General features: G+C 36.7%; 2 long non-coding RNA genes across 2 annotated transcripts; both read left to right on the forward strand.

The window, feature by feature from the left end:
• Window positions 1-9281: 9281 nt before the first annotated feature.
• LOC120130546 lies at window positions 9282-11097 on the forward strand. Its single transcript, XR_005516848.1, has 3 exons — window positions 9282-9391; window positions 9460-9693; window positions 10946-11097. It is a non-coding gene; the product is annotated as an uncharacterized LOC120130546 (long non-coding RNA).
• Window positions 11098-16724: 5627 nt separating this feature from the next.
• Window positions 16725-17039, forward strand: LOC120130605. Its single transcript, XR_005516851.1, has 2 exons — window positions 16725-16834; window positions 16903-17039. It is a non-coding gene; the product is annotated as an uncharacterized LOC120130605 (long non-coding RNA).
• The last annotated feature ends 5717 nt before the right edge of the window (window positions 17040-22756 follow it).

The following is a 22756-nucleotide window of genomic DNA, read 5'->3' on the forward strand; positions in this document are numbered from 1 at the left end:
TTGGAAAAATGATCGAAAATAGAAGTTCAGTTAGCGGTATGGTGACATTGCACTTTTGCTTCATGTTAAGACCGGTGAGCCCTTAATCAGAGCCTTGGTTCAATTCTGGAACCCGGGATACAGTTACTTCACTTTTAACCAAGAGGACATGGTACCTACCATCGAGGAGTATACTACACTATTGCACTGTGAAAGCATTAAACTGGAGCGAGCCTACATCAAACACATCAAGAGTCAGCCTTTCAAGAACAGACTGGCTAAGATTGTAGGAGTTGATGAAAAGTGGGTGACTGACCGACTCTGAAACAAAGGTAACGTGCAAGGAATTCAGTGGATCCACATAAGGAAACTAATGAATGATCACCCTGATGAATGGAAGACTATAGACATTTTTTGCACTAGGTATGTATGGCTTGATCATCTTTCGGAAGATTTTGGGATGCATTGACGCAGCCGTGGTGGAACTGTTTGAGCAACTTCCGAAACGAGTCAACCCAGCACCAACCATCTTAGTCGAGACCTTTCGGTCTCTCAACCATTGCCGAAGAGCTGGCGGAGGTAGATTCATTGGATGTGTTCAGCTCCTTCAAGTCTGGATTCACAGCCACTTCTGGAAGACTAATTGGGTTGCCTACCGCCGATTTAGCACTACGTATTCACCTTTGAGAGAGTTCATCACCATGAAATGGCATGAAGGAACTTCAAAAGAGAAGTGGATGAAAGTCTTCACTCATCTATCAAGACCGAGATATTACTTGGAGAGCCCTCTGGTTGTTCCTCAGTGACGTTCTTTTCCAATGTGGGGACTCTGACACTATGACCTTACCTGAACTTTGGGATGCAATTGGGTATGCTCCATTGTTAGCACTTAGACATTATGGGGCACGTCAATTTGTCCTAGCAACATGCGGACTAGCTAAATCAGAGTTTGAGTATCACGGTGACAACTATAAGAAGATGATCAAGGAAGCAGTCGATTCATGGAAGAAAGTATTCCGGATGGATGTTGTAGCTTCCAGAAACATGCTTACTCCGGACTATGTGGAGTGGCGAAGATTGAGAAAAAATGACAATATCCCGGTGCCAGACTGTGAGGACACCTGAACCCTGGAAGAACATCTCAGGCCCGTCTTTTTTGAACTTAAGATAGCCAAGATAGAGTTTGAAGCTGTGAATAACGAGCTGAAGCAGAGGGTAAAGGAACTTGAAGCTGAGCGCTATCAGTGGAAGCTAGATGTCGACTCTTAGAAAGATTGAGCAGATAAACTTGAAAAAGAACAGAAAAAAGTCTGTTTTGAGCTCGAAGACTTGAGAAATGAGTATCAAGATAAAGTCAAGGATAACTCCAAGTTGAAAGTGGCTTTTGAATACTGGAAAGACGAAGCTCATAGCCTAAAAAGAAAGTTCGAAGGGCCTGATGAGAGAGCTTGGAAGGAACAGATGAAGACTGCCCAGAGGCGCTTAGCAGACAGTCAGCATCAAAACCAATGCTTGAGAATCCAGATGGCTAATCTGGAGAAACAACATGAGAGAGATGACAAAACAATAGCTGAGTTAAAAGCTATTGTAGATGGGTTCAAGAAGAAAGTGAGCGAGCTTCAGATAGTGCTCTTCGACGGAGGTTTACAGTGGCGTTTCCGTTGGGAGCAAGCACAACAAAGGGTGAAGGCCAGAGACGCAGTCATCTGAGACTTCCTAGATCAAGTACAGAAGGCAGCTCGTCATCTACACGGCCTGGCAAGGGAAGCTGGAATGGTCCGACAATGCATACAACCAGTGACAGATGAAGACAGAAGACTTGTCAATATACTAGAAGTTGTTCGGGGTCTAGAGGATTTAGTCCGAATGTACCTTTGATCATTTTTATGTCTCTTACAAGATAAAACATTTTTGTCTAAGTAAAGATTATTTATAATAATGGACACTTTTCTGGATCAATACCTCGAACATTTCATGCATTCTTGCATTTTGCATTTTTGCCTTTTTGCATCTTCATCTACATTTTCAAGCATTTTCGCAAACATGAAATTAAGTCATGAATGACTCGATGAAGTAGATTTAACCACATGGAAGCAAGATTGTAACATTAAAGAGCCTGATCAGCTGATGGTAGGATAAAGCCGGCCAGGATGATCTAAGAAAAGAATCCCCATATCCTAAGGACTACGATGTTGAAGCTGTTAGGTGTTACCACATAAGAAGCCCCAAACATTCCTCTGAGAACTATAAGGCGCTGAAGCGCAAGATCCAAAACCTGATGGATTCAGGGGTATAAACGGCCGAGAAGAAGGGGACATGACATATACCATTTGCACTTAGAGGATTGTTTTGTTTAAACATGTCTCTAATCTTTCATCATTTGCTTAATCTTTTAAAGGATTGAATTTATGCTACTTTCTAAGGTGGAGCAATTGAACAAATTCTAATCTTTAGTTCTTCGAATATTAAATGAATTAAGGATTCTTTTAATTCTTCAAGAATTATAGATTTTTGACATATGGCAAGGTTAGACTTTTCTTATCCTGTCTCAAACCCCAAAATAAAATACCTTAATTCTTTACCCAAAATAACTCATGGTCATTACCAAAAAGACCAAATTTTGACATTACCTCCCTTTGAAATTCTTGAACATTACTTTTATCTTTTTGATACACCCACACCTTTCTTTGAGTCAATAAGATCACACCACTGTCTTTTTTAGACTCAAAAATAACCTTTCTTACCATTAAAACCCAAGGCATTGAGTTGTTCATTTTAACATGAGCATTCTTCTAAAGAACCAACTTGGGGTATCTCGCGGGGAGCCTGAACATTGAGACATCTGGAAAAAAAGAAGAAAAATTCATTCGAAATAATTCTATCATGCATTAATTACACTGATTTCATGTGAATAGAATTAATCTTGAAAATCTATCCCCCTGGGGATACCTCTTCTGTGAAGATTTACATGTATGAAATGATGAACGGCTTTCTTTCTTTATCCCTTCACAACAGGAGAAAAAAATATATCCCTTGTGACCCCTTTTGAGCTTGTAGTATTTTTCTTCTGATTCAACCCTAACCAAGGATCACCCTCCACACTGGGGGGCAAGGTGGAAGAAATATGCTCACATGAGCGAAGACATTGATTCAGATGAGATACCAAAAGGTGGACCAAATGGCAAGTGCGAAGATCCAATCAAGAACAAAAAAGAAAAGAAGAAAAAAGCAAAAAAAAAACAAAGAAACAAGAGAAACAAGAACAAAAATCAAAAAGAAAAAGGGACAAAAAACACATGCAAAGATTCCCTAAAAAATGGCACATCAAGCTTCAAACTATGAGATTGATCAAGCACAATCATTCCCGAATCACTGAATCACTTCACTCGAAGATCATAGAGCATCAAGAGAGAGAATCATTTTGAGCAGGATTGAAGACATCATAATGAATTGATCCTTGGTTCAACACCCTGAAACACTTGTTTGAAATGGCACATCAAGCTTCAAACTATGAGATTGATCAAGCACAATCATTCCTGAATCACTGAATCACTTCACTCGAAGATCATATAGCATCAAGAGAGAGACATTTTGAGCAGGACATGATTGAAGGCATCAAAATGAATTGATCCTTGGTTCAATACCCTGAAACACTTGTTTGGGCCTATTTATCTTTTTCTTTCATAACCATAAATCCTGACCTACATTACGTGCCTTAAAAGTCCCTTCTAATCATATATGGATTTCTAAACATAAGAGATTATCTTCAGATTTCATCCCGCCCATCAGGATTAATCTTTGTTTGCAAAAAACAATGTAATTAATGCATGGTAGAGAAAAATAACAAAGGGGGGGTTCAAGACGTAAATCCTGAATAACGTCTTGAAACCAAAGGAGGGTTCGAGTTGAAAACCTGAAAAGGCGGCTCGAATATAAAAATTGTAAAACTGAGGCGATCACACAAATTCCTTGATACGACATCACACAACCCGAGTGTGACCACGAAGGTTGAGAGTCAAAGAACACTTCCAGTAGAGGAGCATGCAAGCTACCCCATCAAACCGTTGAGCATCAAATGCCAAACCTATGAGCATCAAATGCCAAACCTTTAAGCATCAAATGCCAAACCTTTGAGCATCAAATGCCAAACCTTTGAGCATCAAATGACAAACCTTTGACCAAACATAATAACCTGAGATTTTTTTTTATCCTTTCCTTACTTAACCACTTCCCAAAAATAGCTTTGATCTTAGCACTTGTCAAATAGCTATAATTCATTGAAGGATTAACAATATAATTAATTCTTTGATATCCGATGAACTCTAGTTTATGATTCGTCTCAATTGTAAAACCGTGAAAGTGACAATATTTTCAAAACTTTGAATCAAACATTTTTCAAAACTCTTTTAATTGATATTTTCATAACTTTGAAAATAAAAGAGAAAGAAAAACATTTTTTTCAAACAAGACAGTCTCTCTAGAGTGGATCTTGGTAAATGACATGTGACTTTTAGACACAAAACTCATGCTCAGAATCAATACTGAAGCAAGAAATGAGGAACATTTAGGGCATCTTTGAAGATTCAACATCAAATATTGGGGCATTTTTGGATTCAACATCCTAATGCAAATTATCAAACCTTTTTCAGGAGATAAAATATAACTAATTCATGTTACATGCATCTTATGAATACATTTTAGAGCATCATATTTATCATTTTCCACATACATAATTTTTTGCAGCTTTTAAAGTCAAGTTTCGACTTCAAGACGAAGGATACTCGATTCAAAAGCAACTTTAAAGATTCATGATGGTTGCTTAACTCAGCAGCAAGAAGCTACACTTCGACCAACTCGACAGATTGAAAGTTTCTCTCGAACTCACAATTTGCTCGAGAGTAGATTTCAACTTCACAACGAAGGATATCTAGCTTGAACCCAAACAACCACGATTTCAAATCCACGACGGATAATATCGTGCCACTCAAGACAACACAAGTTCAACATCACAATGAAGGGACCGCTGGTTGTCAACAAACAACTTCTCAATTTCAGAGCCAATTTCAACTTCACAACGAAGGATATTGGACTCCAGACAACGCAAGTTCAACTTCACGACGAAGGGACCGCTGGTTGTCAATAAATAATTTCTCAATTTCAGAGCCAATTTCAACTTCACAGCGAAGGATATTGGACTCCAGACAACGCAAGTTCAACTTCACAACGAAGGGACCGCTGGTTGTCAACAAACGACTTCTCAATTTCAGAGCCAATTTCAACTTCACAACGAAGGATATTGGACTCCAGACAACGCAAGTTCAACTTCACGACGAAGGGACCGCTGGTTGTCAATAAATAATTTCCCAATTTTAGAACCAATTTCAACTTCACAGCGAAGGATATTGGACTCAAGACAACGCAAGTTCAACTTCACGACGAAGGGACCGCTGGTTGTCAATAAACAACTTCCCAATTTCAGAGCCAATTTCAACTTCATAGCGAAGGATATTGGACTCCAGACAACGCAAGTTCAACTTCACGACGAAGGGACCGCTGGTTGTCAACAAAAAACTTCTCAATTTCAGAGCCAATTTCAACTTTACAACGAAGGATATTAGATTCCAGACAACGCAAGTTCAACTTCATGACGAAGGGACCGCTGGTTGTCAATAAACAATTTCCCAATTTCAGAGCCAATTTCAACTTCACAGCGTAGGATATTGGACTCAAGACAACGCAAGTTCAACTTCACGACGAAGGGACCGCTGGTTGTTAATAAATAACTTCCCAATTTCAGAGCCAATTTCAACTTCACAGCGAAGGATATTGAACTCCAGACAATGCAAGTTCAACTTCACGACGAAGGGACCACTGGTTGTCAACAAACAACTTCTCAATTTCAGAGCCAATTTCAACTTCACAACGAAGGATATTGGACTCCAGACAACGCAAGTTCAACTTCACGATGAAGGGACCGCTGGTTGTCAACAAACAATTTCCCAATTTCAGAGCCAATTTCAACTTCACAACAAAGGATATTGGACTCAAGGCAACGCAAGTTCAACTTCACGACGAAGGGACCGCTGGTTGTCAATAAACAACTTCCCAATTTCAGAGCCAATTTCAACTTCACAATGAAGGATATTGGACTCCAGACAACGCAAGTTCAACTTCACGACGAAGGGACCGCTGGTTGTCAATAAACAACTTCTCAATTTTAGAGCCAATTTCAACTTCACAACGAAGGATATTAGACTCCAGACAACACAAGTTCAACTTCACGACGAAGGGACCACTGGTTGTCAATAAACAATTTCCCAATTTCAGAGCCAATTTCAACTTCACGACGTAGGATATTGGACTCAAGACAACGCAAGTTCAACTTCACGACGAAGGAACCGCTGGTTGTCAATAAACAACTTCCCAATTTCAGAGCCAATTTCAACTTCTCAGCGAAGGATCTTGGACCCAAGACAACATAAGCTCAACTTCATGACGAAGGGGCGGCTGATTGTCAACAAAATATCATTCAGAGTCAATTTCGACTTCACAGCGAAGGACATTGGACTTGAGACAACACAAGTTCAACTTCACAACGAAGGGACGACTGGTTGTCAACAAATAATTTCCCGGTTCCAGAGCCAATTTCAACTTCACGACGGAGGATATTGGACTCAGAACAATGCTACTTACTTGGATTTCAACTTCACGACAAAGGATATCCAATTTCAGGCTCAACTTCACGACGAAGGGGCCACCTCAACTTCACGACGAAGGGAATCGTGCACACAAGCATCATCCATCTTTAGATTGGATTTCAACTTCACGGCGAAGGATATCCAACTCAAAGAAGGAGTATCTGTCAACAAAGACCTTCGAGTTCGACTACGCTCAGCTCCAAGGCACATCATTTACAGCATAACTCAAGGCTAGAAGGGTTATCTGCCATCAAAATTGTCGAGTTCGATTCCATTCAGCTCGATGACACATCAATCGTACTACTTTCTAGTTGCAGTCGAGGTTTTCAAGTCGAGAAGAGGACCTGGGTTAACCGTGCTTTAGTGACAAGCAACCATTTTCAAGCAAAAGCTATCTGTCAATGAAGATTTCTCAGTTCGATTTCGATCCAAGGTCTTTAAACTGAGAAGAAGACCGAAGGGCAACGAGAAGCCACGTGCTGATTCAAATTCTGAACTACGGCTTCAATTTCATATCATTTCAAGATGAACTCGGCTTCACGATGGATGAGTCATCCGTAACTCAATTCGACAAGGAGTTATTGAAACATCAGAGTTAATTTTCAACTCCACTGAACGAAAAGTGTGTCTTTTAATCTTTGCCCTATCCCCGTTACACGACTATGGGCAAAGAGGGGCAGCTGTCAACACACCTTTTCATCCTACTAGGATTCAAACTCGTAAAAATAGGATAGAATTTTGCTAGGATTCAAACTCCTTAAAATAGGATAGAGTTTTACTATGATTTAAACTCCTAAAGATAGGATCCACAAGCATTATAAATAGTCATTGTAACTCACTATTGTAACACATTCGGAGGAGGATATACGAAATACCAAGCAAAAAATTACAAGCAACTCGTAGTCATTTTTCGAAGCATTTATATTTTGAAAGGTAAAGTTCATACCTTCTCATGTTATTTTTCCTTACCCTTGCTGTGTTTTGATTTCGAAACAAAACTGAGAGAAGTGTTTTTGGCCGATGAACGAGGGCGTTTTCGAGATCTATTTTTGTAGATCTAGTCCCCGAGGCTTGTGTTTTTGAAAAACTATTCAGATTTTTATAAACGGGTCGTGTGGATCCGCGTGTTTTGTCTTTTTTTTCTTCGATTGGCTTTTAATTTTGACCTCTAATTCATTTTTTTATTTTAATTTAACCCTTATTATTTATGTATATATGTATATATTTAATTTTATTTTATTTATTTATTATAATTTTTTTCATTTTTCTTTGCGTTATATTATTTATTTTCCCTTATTATATATATATATATATTATATATTTTTTATCTATGTTTACTTATTTACTATGTTTTTTTACTATATTTTCCTAACGTTATATATATATATTCTTACTTTATTTTATTTTATATTTCTATGATTACTATTTTTTTAGTATAATTGTATATTTTTTTCATTTATTTATTATTTATTACTATTTAATATTTTATTATATTATACATACATTTTATATTTTTATATATATTTTTATTATTTTATTTATACTATTTATTTATTTTCATTATATTTTTAGTTTCTTTGCTCTTATTATTATTTTTCTTTTTTTAAAAAACACTTTACCTTTTTATTCTTTTTGTATATATTTTATCTTCATTTATTTTATTTTATTCAATTTCATTTTTTCATCCAATTATTTTATGTTTATTATTATTGGTTTCATTTATTTCCTTGATTTACTCTTTAGTTTGTTACTTTCTTTTATTATTATTATTTTCTTTAAAATCTTATTTTAAGGGATTTCTGTAAACTCATTAAGGGTAAGTAATTCGGATCAAATTTACCTTTTTAATTTACTTGCAATTTTCTTAATCAAAGACAACTGGAAATTACGTAGTACCGAAAGGACGGTTCAAGGGTGCTAATCCATCCTTGACCGTAACCGACTCCCGAACCCGACACAATCTTTGGAAAGGATTTTTCAAGTCGAAACCCAATTCCGGGGCCCAACCGAAAGACAGTTGCGACACAATATATATATAAACACAAGTACACATGGAATGCACACGCCCCCTAATAGAATTCATAACTAAACTCTAGAAGTCAAGATGTCATAATTCTTTAACAATGGTTCTCTCTAGATCTAATATCAATTATGAGGATCTTAAAATTGGTAAAAAAAAAAAAACTAAAGAATGGGCTACAAGAGCACAACAATGCATAACTATTCAAAGAAACTCACGTAACCATAAATTAAAAATACAAGCTAAATATATTATACAAACAACATTACTATTTGTGGCCGAGATGCTTTGAATAATACAACAACAATTAGTGTAAGCATACACTATCGTTTATCAAGTAGTAAAAGTTGATGCAGCTAATGCGTTAAGTATCATATCCACATAGATTAGTATTACTTCAAAGATTTGTTATGCAACAAACGTACAATTGTATATTGTTGATGTAGGGATCAATGTGGTAGCAATGTAATAGAAAAAAAATAGAATAAATGGGATTACAACATAAATAAATTAAGCATTGATCGATTTAGGAAAAGAATTGTGGGATATCAAACAACATGCAATTAACAATGTTGTAGTAATACGATTGATGTTATTTCTTTTTCTGAGGTGGATATAATTACTCCAGCACAGAAGCTGTTGGCTAGGCAGTTGACATGTGATGTAGTACCAGGAAAAAGCCTGCTAGTTACTGGTTAGTATAGGAAATTTTATTGTTTCGTTGATAGGAATGTGTATCTGACTGGCCTTTAATCTATTAAGGTCCAAATGGGAGTGGAAAAAGTTCTGTTTTCAGAGTACTTAGAGGTCTGTGGCCCATTGTGAGTGGAAGGCTTTATAAACCATCCCACCATTTTGATGAAGATACTGCATCTGGTGGCATATTCTATGTTCCTCAGCGACCACATACATGCTTGGGAACTTTAAGGGATCAAATCATATATCCTCTCTCTCGTGAGGAAGCAAACCTGAGAGAATTGAAGTTGTATGGTCAAGGTAACCTACTTGCAAACTTGCATTGGTTTCCTTATCTTGTTTAATATTGAATGGCCGTTTTGGTCCAATGATATAACCATGAAAAAATAATTGCTTGTTTGATGTACTTTGGTGGTTGGGTTAGGTTTACCTTTTTAGATTCTGTAAGTGTTAAGAAAGAGGTGTCATTTTGATGTGTAATTGTCTATTAAAGACGAAATTAAACTTTTTCCCTTGATATTGTTGTATTTTGCGGTGTCGAGGATTATATTCTCAATGTGCTCAGTAAAGACCGAGGTTCCTCTTTCTTTAAAATAATTTACATCTATCCATTTACTATTTGGTCTTCCTCATCCCACCACAAATAGTTGATGAAAATGAAAACAATAATTATCTGGAATTTTGGCAGTTTGCATTTGCATTTTTTCTCTGGGAATGGGTTATCAAGGGACATGGACTATAATTCGAGTTAAAAATTCTCAAATTTGTTTCTAGGGGGTTCACCTGAGTTTGTATCTAGTTCATAGTCACATGGATCACGGTACGCTCCGGTACGGGAACGTGGAACGGGATCGCAATTCGCTAGGTCCCTAAAATTACATAAACTCATAAAGTCATGAATAAACTTAAAACTTTAAAAAAACATGATAAAAGTCGACATTGTTTGCGGCTCTATGCTGTGCGACTAACTTAAATATTTATAGTAGTTAAAATCAGAAGATAAAGAATCCATAATTTATGTTCTGTGTGAATGAAATATGATGATTAACTGACTCCTCTCTCGTGAAGTGTGAATAGAAATCCCAGGGCCGATCAACGTCGTTCTTTTCCGCGTCAGATTGTGGATGGAATTGAACAGTCGAATTGATGAAATTGGTTGTCTGTTTGAGTTTTTTATTGTCCAGAACGATGAATCGTTGGCTTCAAATCGCGATTTGAACATCAATTGGGTCGATTGAATGATCAATTTTGGATCGTATAAGCTTTCGTACCAAATCACGATTTTGAAACGACTGGATCGCGTTACCGCTTTTTGGATCGCAGCATAGTACATAGATCGTGGGCTATTCAGCGATTTATGTAACTATGATCTAGTCCCTCTTCTCAATTCATTAAGAATAAGACAACAATTTAAAGGTGTGATAGAGTGACACATCATTTATTATGTGTTGGTGTCCAAGTTACCATTTTATTTCTCTAGTGCTTTATCTGAAAACAATGTACTGAAGTTGTCTCTGTGTTTTTGGAAATTGTGAACATCTAAAATTTTCAGGTGAAAGCCAAGCGGATGCCAACAGCATTCTTGATGCACGTTTGAAAACCATTCTTGAAAATGTTCGATTGAATTATCTTTTATAACGTGAGGAAGGTGGTTGGGATGCTAATCTCAATTGGGAAGACATCCTCTCTCTCGGAGAACAGCAGAGAATAGGAATGGTGAGTTAAGCCAACTTTTTCACCTTTTGGACAACAATATTTTACTATTTATCCCAGGCATAATTATGTTATTTTGATTACAAACTTTCTATTTACAGGCACGCTTGTTCTTCCACAGACCTAAATTTGATGAGTGCACAAAGTATGCAACTAATCACATATGTATTTTGTTTAAAAACCGGTAACTAGATGTCTGATTTACCTGGTTATTCTTCCCATGGCAGTGCCATGAATGTCGATGTTGAGGAACAACTTTATAGAGTGGCAAAAGATTTGGGTATTACCGTTATTACCTCGTCAAAGGCAAGTAGTTTGATCTGACAAACATGCAACCAGTTATTTTCAGAACAACTTTTCTTTTTTACTTTGATGGATAATAGAACATTTATGATGCTCATCTTGATTCTTAACGCCAACATTGAAACAAAAATAATTCATTCGAATTTAATCCGTTCCCTTATCTTGTCTATTTTGTTTTCTCAGCGGCCTGCTCTAATACCGTTCCATGCTTTGGAGTTAATACTCGTTGATGGTGAAGGTAAGTGGGAACTTCGGTCAATCCAGCAATGAGTTTGGTGCAACAACAAGCTTTCTGTTTGTGCTCCACATGATGGCCATGCACAAGACCCGAAGTGCGACGGACAACTTGTAGCTGACTTTGCTGTTTCACAGCATCATAGGGAAAGATAAATTCTTTATCATGCAGAGAAGAAAGGGCAAGTCACAGGTGATGGTAGGTGTTAGATATTACCTTTGATTAGAACAGAATATTACAAATATTTGCTAGTTAGGAATATGATTAAAGGAGAACAATAAAAGTATAATCCGTGTAAGCATAAAGAAACATTCATGTACAGGTTTTTCATTCTCTCGCATATCCCTATTCTTTTTACCCTTTCTTTTGTGGGATCAAAATCCAACGGCTCTTCATGTTGTAAGAATTTGATGCCTTCAGTATTGTTGCCTTCAGGAGATAAAATATAACTAATTCATGTTACATGCATCTTATGAATACATTTTAGAGCATCATATTTATCATTTTCCACATACATAATTTTTTGCAGCTTTTAAAGTCAAGTTTCGACTTCAAGACGAAGGATACTCGATTCAAAAGCAACTTTAAAGATTCATGATGGTTGCTTAACTCAGCAGCAAGAAGCTACACTTCGACCAACTCGACAGATTGAAAGTTTCTCTCGAACTCACAATTTGCTCGAGAGTAGATTTCAACTTCACAACGAAGGATATCTAGCTTGAACCCAAACAACCACGATTTCAAATCCACGACGGATAATATCGTGCCACTCAAGACAACACAAGTTCAACATCACAATGAAGGGACCGCTGGTTGTCAACAAACAACTTCTCAATTTCAGAGCCAATTTCAACTTCACAACGAAGGATATTGGACTCCAGACAACGCAAGTTCAACTTCACGACGAAGGGACCGCTGGTTGTCAATAAATAATTTCTCAATTTCAGAGCCAATTTCAACTTCACAGCGAAGGATATTGGACTCCAGACAACGCAAGTTCAACTTCACAACGAAGGGACCGCTGGTTGTCAACAAACGACTTCTCAATTTCAGAGCCAATTTCAACTTCACAACGAAGGATATTGGACTCCAGACAACGCAAGTTCAACTTCACGACGAAGGGACCGCTGGTTGTCAATAAATAATTTCCCAATTTTAGAACCAATTTCAACTTCACAGCGAAGGATATTGGACTCAAGACAACGCAAGTTCAACTTCACGACGAAGGGACCGCTGGTTGTCAATAAACAACTTCCCAATTTCAGAGCCAATTTCAACTTCATAGCGAAGGATATTGGACTCCAGACAACGCAAGTTCAACTTCACGACGAAGGGACCGCTGGTTGTCAACAAAAAACTTCTCAATTTCAGAGCCAATTTCAACTTTACAACGAAGGATATTAGATTCCAGACAACGCAAGTTCAACTTCATGACGAAGGGACCGCTGGTTGTCAATAAACAATTTCCCAATTTCAGAGCCAATTCACTTCACAGCGAGGATATTGGACTCAAGACAACGCAAGTTCAACTTCACGACGAAGGGACCGCTGGTTGTTAATAAATAACTTCCCAATTTCAGAGCCAATTTCAACTTCACAGCGAAGGATATTGAACTCCAGACAATGCAAGTTCAACTTCACGACGAAGGGACCACTGGTTGTCAACAAACAACTTCTCAATTTCAGAGCCAATTTCAACTTCACAACGAAGGATATTGGACTCCAGACAACGCAAGTTCAACTTCACGATGAAGGGACCGCTGGTTGTCAACAAACAATTTCCCAATTTCAGAGCCAATTTCAACTTCACAACAAAGGATATTGGACTCAAGGCAACGCAAGTTCAACTTCACGGACGAAGGACGCTGGTTGTCAATAAACAACTTCCCAATTTCAGAGCCAATTTCAACTTCACAATGAAGGATATTGGACTCCAGACAACGCAAGTTCAACTTCACGACGAAGGGACCGCTGGTTGTCAATAAACAACTTCTCAATTTTAGAGCCAATTTCAACTTCACAACGAAGGATATTAGACTCCAGACAACACAAGTTCAACTTCACGACGAAGGGACCACTGGACGCAAGTTCAACTTCACGACGAAGGAACCGCTGGTTGTCAATAAACAACTTCCCAATTTCAGAGCCAATTTCAACTTCTCAGCGAAGGATCTTGGACCCAAGACAACATAAGCTCAACTTCATGACGAAGGGGCGGCTGATTGTCAACAAAATATCATTCAGAGTCAATTTCGACTTCACGAAGGACATTGGACTTGACAACACAAGTTCAACTTCACAACGAAGGGACGACTGGTTGTCAACAAATAATTTCCCGGTTCCAGAGCCAATTTCAACTTCACGACGGAGGATATTGGACTCAGAACAATGCTACTTACTTGGATTTCAACTTCACGACAAAGGATATCCAATTTCAGGCTCAACTTCACGACGAAGGGAATCGTGCACACAAGCATCATCCATCTTTAGATTGGATTTCAACTTCACGGCGAAGGATATCCAACTCAAAGAAGGAGTATCTGTCAACAAAGACCTTCGAGTTCGACTACGCTCAGCTCCAAGGCACATCATTTACAGCATAACTCAAGGCTAGAAGGGTTATCTGCCATCAAAATTGTCGAGTTCGATTCCATTCAGCTCGATGACACATCAATCGTACTACTTTCTAGTTGCAGTCGAGGTTTTCAAGTCGAGAAGAGGACCTGGGTTAACCGTGCTTTAGTGACAAGCAACCATTTTCAAGCAAAAGCTATCTGTCAATGAAGATTTCTCAGTTCGATTTCGATCCAAGGTCTTTAAACTGAGAAGAAGACCGAAGGGCAACGAGAAGCCACGTACTGATTCAAATTCTGAACTACGGCTTCAATTTCATATCATTTCAAGATGAACTCGGCTTCACGATGGATGAGTCATCCGTAACTCAATTCGACAAGGAGTTATTGAAACATCAGAGTTAATTTTCAACTCCACTGAACGAAAAGTGTCTTTTAATCTTTGCCTATCCCCGTTACACGACTATGGGCAAAGAGGGGCAGCTGTCAACACCTTTTCATCCTACTAGGATTCAAACTCGTAAAAATAGGATAGAATTTTGCTAGGATTCAAACTCCTTAAAATAGGATAGAGTTTTACTATGATTTAAACTCCTAAAGATAGGATCCACAAGCATTATAAATAGTCATTGTAACTCACTATTGTAACACATTCGGAGGAGGATATACGAAATACCAAGCAAAAAATTACAAGCAACTCGTAGTCATTTTTCGAAGCATTTATATTTTGAAAGGTAAAGTTCATACCTTCTCATGTTATTTTTCCTTACCCTTGCTGTGTTTTGATTTCGAAACAAAACTGAGAGAAGTGTTTTTGGCCGATGAACGAGGGCGTTTTCGAGATCTATTTTTGTAGATCTAGTCCCCGAGGCTTGTGTTTTTGAAAAACTATTCAGATTTTTATAAACGGGTCGTGTGGATCCGCGTGTTTTGTCTTTTTTTTCTTCGATTGGCTTTTAATTTTGACCTCTAATTCATTTTTTTATTTTAATTTAACCCTTATTATTTATATGTATATATGTATATATTTAATTTAATTTTATTTATTTATTATAATTTTTTTCATTTTTCTTTGCGTTATATTATATTATTTTCCTATTATTATATATATATATATATATATATTATTTTTATCTATGTTTACTTATTTACTATGTTTTTTACTATATTTTCCTAACGTTATATATATATCTTACTTTATTTATTTTATATTTCTATGATTACTATTTTTTAGTTAATATTATATGTATATTTATTTTTTCATTTATTTATTATTATTATTACTATTTAATATTTTATTATATTATACATACATTTTTATATTTTTATATATATATTTTTTATTATTTTATTTATACTATTTATTTATTTTCATTATATTTTTAGTTTCTTTGCTCTTATTATTATTTTTCTTTTTTTAAAAAACACTTTACCTTTTTTATTCTTTTTGTATATATATTTTATCTTCATTTATTTTATTTTATTCAATTTCATTTTTTTCATCCAATTATTTTATGTTTATTATTATTGGTTTCATTTATTTCCTTGATTTACTCTTTAGTTTTGTTACTTTCTTTTAATATTATTATTTTCTTTTAAAATCTTATTTTTAAGGGTATTTCTGTAAACTCATTAAGGGTAAGTAATTCGGATCAAATTTTACCTTTTTAATTTAACTTGCAATTTTCTTAATCAAAGACAACTGGAAATTACGTAGTACCGAAAGGACGGTTCAAGGGTGCTAATCCATCCTTGACCGTAACCGACTCCCGAACCCGACACATCTTTGGAAAGGCGCAGATCAGGTAAGAAATAGGGTATCCGATCAACCCATTTGTTTTAAATAAATGATCGGTGACGACTCCAATCCATATTTTTCAAGTCGAAACCCAATTCCGGGGCCCAACCGAAAGACAGTTGCGACACAATATATATATAAACACAAGTACACATGGAATGCACACGCCCCCTAATAGAATTCATAACTAAACTCTAGAAGTCAAGATGTCATAATTCTTTAACAATGGTTCTCTCTAGAGATCTAATATCAATTATGAGGATCTTAAAATTGGTAAAAAAAAAAAAAACTAAAGAATGGGCTACAAGAGCACAACAATGCATAACTATTCAAAGAAACTCACGTAACCATAAATTAAAAATACAAGCTAAATATATTATACAAACAACATTACTATTTGTGGCCGAGATGCTTTGAATAATACAACAACAATTAGTGTAAGCATACACTATCGTTTATCAAGTAGTAAAAGTTGATGCAGCTAATGCGTTAAGTATCATATCCACATAGATTAGTATTACTTCAAAGATTTGTTATGCAACAAACGTACAATTGTATATTGTTGATGTAGGGATCAATGTGGTAGCAATGTAATAGAAAAAAAATAGAATAAATGGGATTACAACATAAATAAATTAAGCATTGATCGATTTAGGAAAAGAATTGTGGGATATCAAACAACATGCAATTAACAATGTTGTAGTAATACGATTGATGTTATTTCTTTTTCTGAGGTGGATATAATTACTCCAGCACAGAAGCTGTTGGCTAGGCAGTTGACATGTGATGTAGTACCAGGAAAAAGCCTGCTAGTTACTGGTTAGTATAGGAAATTTTATTGTTTCGTTGATAGGAATGTGTATCTGACTGGCCTTTAATCTATTAAGGTCCAAATGGGAGTGGAAAAAGTTCTGTTTTCAGAGTACTTAGAGGTCTGTGGCCCATTGTGAGTGGAAGGCTTTATAAACCATCCCACCATTTTGATGAAGATACTGCATCTGGTGGCATATTCTATGTTCCTCAGCGACCACATACATGCTTGGGAACTTTAAGGGATCAAATCATATATCCTTCTCTCTCGTGAGGAAGCAAACCTGAGAGAATTGAAGTTGTATGGTCAAGGTAACCTACTTGCAAACTTGCATTGGTTTCCTTATCTTGTTTAATATTGAATGGCCGTTTTGGTCCAATGATATAACCATGAAAAATAATTGCTTGTTTGATGTACTTTGGTGGTTGGGTTAGGTTTACCTTTTTAGATTCTGTAAGTGTTAAGAAAGAGGTGTCATTTTGATGTGTAATTGTCTATTAAAGACGAAATTAAACTTTTCCCTTGATATTGTGTATTTTGCGGTGTCGAGGATTATATTCTCAATGTGCTCAGTAAAGACCGAGGTTCCTCTTTCTTTAAAATAATTTACATCTATCCATTTACTATTTGGTCTTCCTCATCCCACCACAAATAGTTGATGAAAATGAAAACAATAATTATCTGGAATTTTGGCAGTTTGCATTTGCATTTTTTCTCTGGGAATGGGTTATCAAGGGACATGGACTATAATTCGAGTTAAAAATTCTCAAATTTGTTTCTAGGGGGTTCACCTGAGTTTGTATCTAGTTCATAGTCACATGGATCACGGTACGCTCCGGTACGGGAACGTGGAACGGGATCGCAATTCGCTAGGTCCCTAAAATTACATAAACTCATAAAGTCATGAATAAACTTAAAACTTTAAAAAAACATGATAAAAGTCGACATTGTTTGCGGCTCTATGCTGTGCGACTAACTTAAATATTTATAGTAGTTAAAATCAGAAGATAAAGAATCCATAATTTATGTTCTGTGTGAATGAAAATATGATTGATTAACTGACTCCTCTCGGTCGTGAAGTGTGAATAGAAATCCCAGGGCCGATCAACGTCGTTCTTTTCCGCGTCAGATTGTGGATGGAATTGAACAGTCGAATTGATGAAATTGGTTGTCTGTTTGAGTTTTTTATTGTCCAGAACGATGAATCGTTGGCTTCAAATCGCGATTTGAACATCAATTGGGTCGATTGAATGATCAATTTTGGATCGTATAAGCTTTCGTACCAAATCACGATTTTGAAACGACCTGGATCGCGTTCGTACCGCTTTTTGGATCGCAGCATAGTACATAGATCGTGGGCTATTCAGCGATTTATGTAACTATGATCTAGTCCCTCTTCTCAATTCATTAAGAATAAGACAACAATTTAAAGGTGTGATAGAGTGACACATCATTTATTATGTGTTGGTGTCCAAGTTACCATTTTATTTCTCTAGTGCTTTATCTGAAAACAATGTACTGAAGTTGTCTCTGTGTTTTTGGAAATTGTGAACATCTAAAATTTTCAGGTGAAAGCCAAGCGGATGCCAACAGCATTCTTGATGCACGTTTGAAAACCATTCTTGAAAATGTTCGATTGAATTATCTTTTATAACGTGAGGAAGGTGGTTGGGATGCTAATCTCAATTGGGAAGACATCCTCTCTCTCGGAGAACAGCAGAGAATAGGAATGGTGAGTTAAGCCAACTTTTTCACCTTTTGGACAACAATATTTTACTATTTATCCCAGGCATAATTATGTTATTTTGATTACAAACTTTCTATTTACAGGCACGCTTGTTCTTCCACAGACCTAAATTTGATGAGTGCACAAAGTATGCAACTAATCACATATGTATTTTGTTTAAAAACCGGTAACTAGATGTCTGATTTACCTGGTTATTCTTCCCATGGCAGTGCCATGAATGTCGATGTTGAGGAACAACTTTATAGAGTGGCAAAAAGATTTGGGTATTACCGTTATTACCTCGTCAAAGGCAAGTAGTTTGATCTGACAAACATGCAACCAGTTATTTTCAGAACAACTTTTCTTTTTTACTTTGATGGATAATAGAACATTTATGATGCTCATCTTGATTCTTAACGCCAACATTGAAACAAAAATAATTCATTCGAATTTAATCCGTTCCCTTATCTTGTCTATTTTGTTTTCTCAGCGGCCTGCTCTAATACCGTTCCATGCTTTGGAGTTAATACTCGTTGATGGTGAAGGTAAGTGGGAACTTCGGTCAATCCAGCAATGAGTTTGGTGCAACAACAAGCTTTCTGTTTGTGCTCCACATGATGGCCATGCACAAGACCCGAAGTGCGACGGACAACTTGTAGCTGACTTTGCTGTTTCACAGCATCATAGGGAAAGATAAATTCTTTATCATGCAGAGAAGAAAGGGCAAGTCACAGGTGATGGTAGGTGTTAGATATTACCTTTGATTAGAACAGAATATTACAAATATTTGCTAGTTAGGAATATGATTAAAGGAGAACAATAAAAGTATAATCCGTGTAAGCATAAAGAAACATTCATGTACAGGTTTTTCATTCTCTCGCATATCCCTATTCTTTTTACCCTTTCTTTTGTGGGATCAAAATCCAACGGCTCTTCATGTTGTAAGAATTTGATGCCTTCAGTATTGTTGCCTAATGAATAAAACCCAAGGGAATGGGTTATTACATGTTTTATCCCTTATGATCTTGGTTGTATCTACATGAATTGTCTTTTATCGAAATAAGAAAAATATATATATGAAATAATACTCAAGTGTCTTAGAGTTGAGTGAAAGTGGGAAAGTGGAAAGAAAATTAATTCTAATAAATGAAATGAGAACTGAAAGTTTGTTTAAAATACGCATATTTTTTAAAATTTTATTTATAGTAAATAATAAAAATATAATTTTCTTCATATTAATAGAAAGAAATTCTATTTTCTTTAATTTTTATCCTCATTTTAATTTTTTTCACTCTACTAAATAAAATTTGGAAGTCTGGATTGACTCTAATCAATAGATCACCTTTCGAGTTATAAGGTTTTCTTTTAAATAAAAATCTTATGATTTATATATTTTTATTCAAATTCTAAAAATCTAATTTTTTTGATAGATTATAAATTTAATTCTTATCTTACCTAGAGAGGAGATAAAAGAGAATGATTTTAATAGGACTAAAATTTATAACATGTAAGAATATAAAGAATAAAGATAAATAGCTTAAATGTATTTGCTCAAAAAATCTAAACTTAAGTTTTGGATTCTGTCCTATTAATAATAACTTTAAGTGTCACATCCCCTTTGAACTTCTTAAATTGTCAATATCCCTACCTTTGAGAAATGGAACAAGATTACTCGGAACGGTCCAGAAAGGAACAAGATCAACTCTTGAGAAGCACGAAGAAGATTAAAGCAACACTGCTTCCCGAAGCTTCTAGTGGTAAGGAGATGTGGAAATGGGTGACAGTGCCAGGAACGGTGTGGAGCTTGGAAATGTTAACTCTGCCGGTACTACTCCGACCTCTGGGCAGGAGATCGAGAAGAAGTCTTATCAGGAACATGCTCATGGGAAAAAGTATAATAAAGGGTTTCCAGGTTTTTGAAGAGTTCGGGCCAATTGACAACAATGATGGCCTGATTTCCGTGACCACCAAGGACTCCTGGCCGGCGTTGTGTACCTCCGATGAGTTCAGAGCTAGCCTTCATATTCGATGGTCAAATTGCCTGATCTTCATTGATGAGCGGCCGATTGGATTTCGGGCCTTAGATGAGCGGCTACGCAAAATGTGAATGCCTAAAGCGGATTATGAACTCATTGATGTTGGCAAGGGCTATTTCCTCATAAAGGTTTCATCATCGGATGATCTTCATTGTGGAAATGGATTTCGGGAAAGCTCTGGTACCTAAAATTGAGGTTGACGGTTGGTGGTACCATATCGAATATGAGGGCTTGCCTCTGATTTGTTTTAATTGTGGAATGTTTGGCCACAAGGACTGCTCCTTTACTGCTCCTACTAACATGGAAATAACCCAGAATAATGCCTCTCCTGTAGGGAAGACTGGTGAAGATGAAAATGGCGGTTCAGGGAGTGAAGTCTTACCGGCAGCCGGTGCAAAGTTAATCATTTCTGACTTTGGGCCATGGATGATCGCTCAGCGCCGTAAATTGAGGAAGATTCCCAAAACTCAAGGAGAGGAGAACGTGAAAGGAAGAAGTCAAGGGAGGAGAACGTTGAAATTGGGTGCACGTTAGCAAGACTAACGGTTCCGAGCTTCTCCATCGTGTCTCTGGTGTATCTCATCTTCGTACGGTGCCCTTCTTCTGGGCAACCTTTTCTTCACTTCCCTTTCGATCCTCTCTGCGGATTATGGACTGGCGAAAACTATTCGGCTGTTCTGAGAGGCAAAACCTTGAGTATTTTCCGCCTAGGGTTTGTAAAGGTTCTAAATCTGTCAAACCCCCGCAAGAGGTGCTCGATGAATGAATCAAGGAATGGAATTTATCGCTTGTGGGACAGTTTCTTGGTGCTGCTCCAAGTTTCTCCTCAATGCAAAGGCTTGTAGATAACCTGTGGAGGAAAGCTTTGAAGGGCGAAAATATCAAGGTTAGTATTGCCGGAACGAATCTATTTTTTTTTACATTTGCCTCTGAAAAAGCTAGAGAATGGGTGATTGAGAATGGGCCATGGCATGTTTCGAACAAAACTCTTATTTTAAGAAAATGGGAACCTAATCTCCCCAAACTGAACTTTGATCTTTCCAGTGTTCCAATCTGGGTTCATCTCTTTAACGTTCCTTTAGAGCTGTACAACCGTCTTGGCCTCAGTTACTTAGCTAGTGCAATAGGCATTCCCCTTTCCATGGATTCTATAACTGCAACCAAATCTCATTTAGAATATGCAAAGCTCTGCATAGAGATAGGGATTAATGATGAGATACCCAAAACAATTGAAGTGGAGTTAAAGGAAGGGATAAAAGCTATTGTTGCTGTTGAAATTCCTTGGATGCCAGCAAGATGTAAAACTTGTAAAACCTTTGGTCACAATGAAAAAAGTTGTTTGCTTTCTAAGACCTCTTCTCAAGCTAAAAATCAGGTCTGGAGGATTAAAGAGACTTCTACACTTGAAAAAGAGGTTTTACCCTCAGTAGGTGGGATCGAACTATTACAAGAAAAAGATGTTTCCTCCCCCAACATTGAGAATGCAAATTTGGAAGCATATACTATTAAATCTAAAGGGAAAGCAGTGGAGCAGTAGATCATTTCCCCTACTGACGATACTGATCAAGGAGTCATAATTGTAGATACACTGAAGAATCTACCAGACCAGAATACTGATCATCCTACCCACTCTGATATGGACCTCTCTTTACCAGCTCCCACCTTTAAGAGAAAATGTGATTTATCGTCTAATATTCCTAAAAAGGGAAGGGGTAGACCATCAAAAGAAAAAGAAAAACATAATTCAATAGATTCTACAAATAGATTCCAAGTTCTTAATGAAATTGAGGAAGCCAATTCGATAATAGAAGACCCTCCAAAGAAACCTCGTGCATCTTCCCTAGGAGTGGCTGTCATAGTAAAGGACCTAAAGTCAAAGAAGAAAATCAAATTATACAAGCCAAAGTCAAAAGTTGATAGTTCTGGTGAGGGAACACTAGCTACTCCTTCTAAATGATCATCGCTTTTTGGAATATGAGAGGACTTAATTGTCCTTTTAAACAAGATAAAGTTATTAGAAGAGCTATTCTTAATCAAGTTGATGTTTTTGTATACTCGAAACTAGAGTAAAAGAAGAAAAATCTGATGCAATCCTTGGAAAAAATTTTGATGATTGGACTGTCTATTCAAACTATGATTATGCCTCCAAGATGGATCCTCTGGAAAAA

Source organism: Hibiscus syriacus, unplaced genomic scaffold, assembly GCF_006381635.1.
Source record: "Hibiscus syriacus cultivar Baekdansim isolate YM2019G1 unplaced genomic scaffold, ASM638163v2 tig00110548_pilon, whole genome shotgun sequence".
Taxonomy (NCBI): domain Eukaryota; kingdom Viridiplantae; phylum Streptophyta; class Magnoliopsida; order Malvales; family Malvaceae; genus Hibiscus; species Hibiscus syriacus.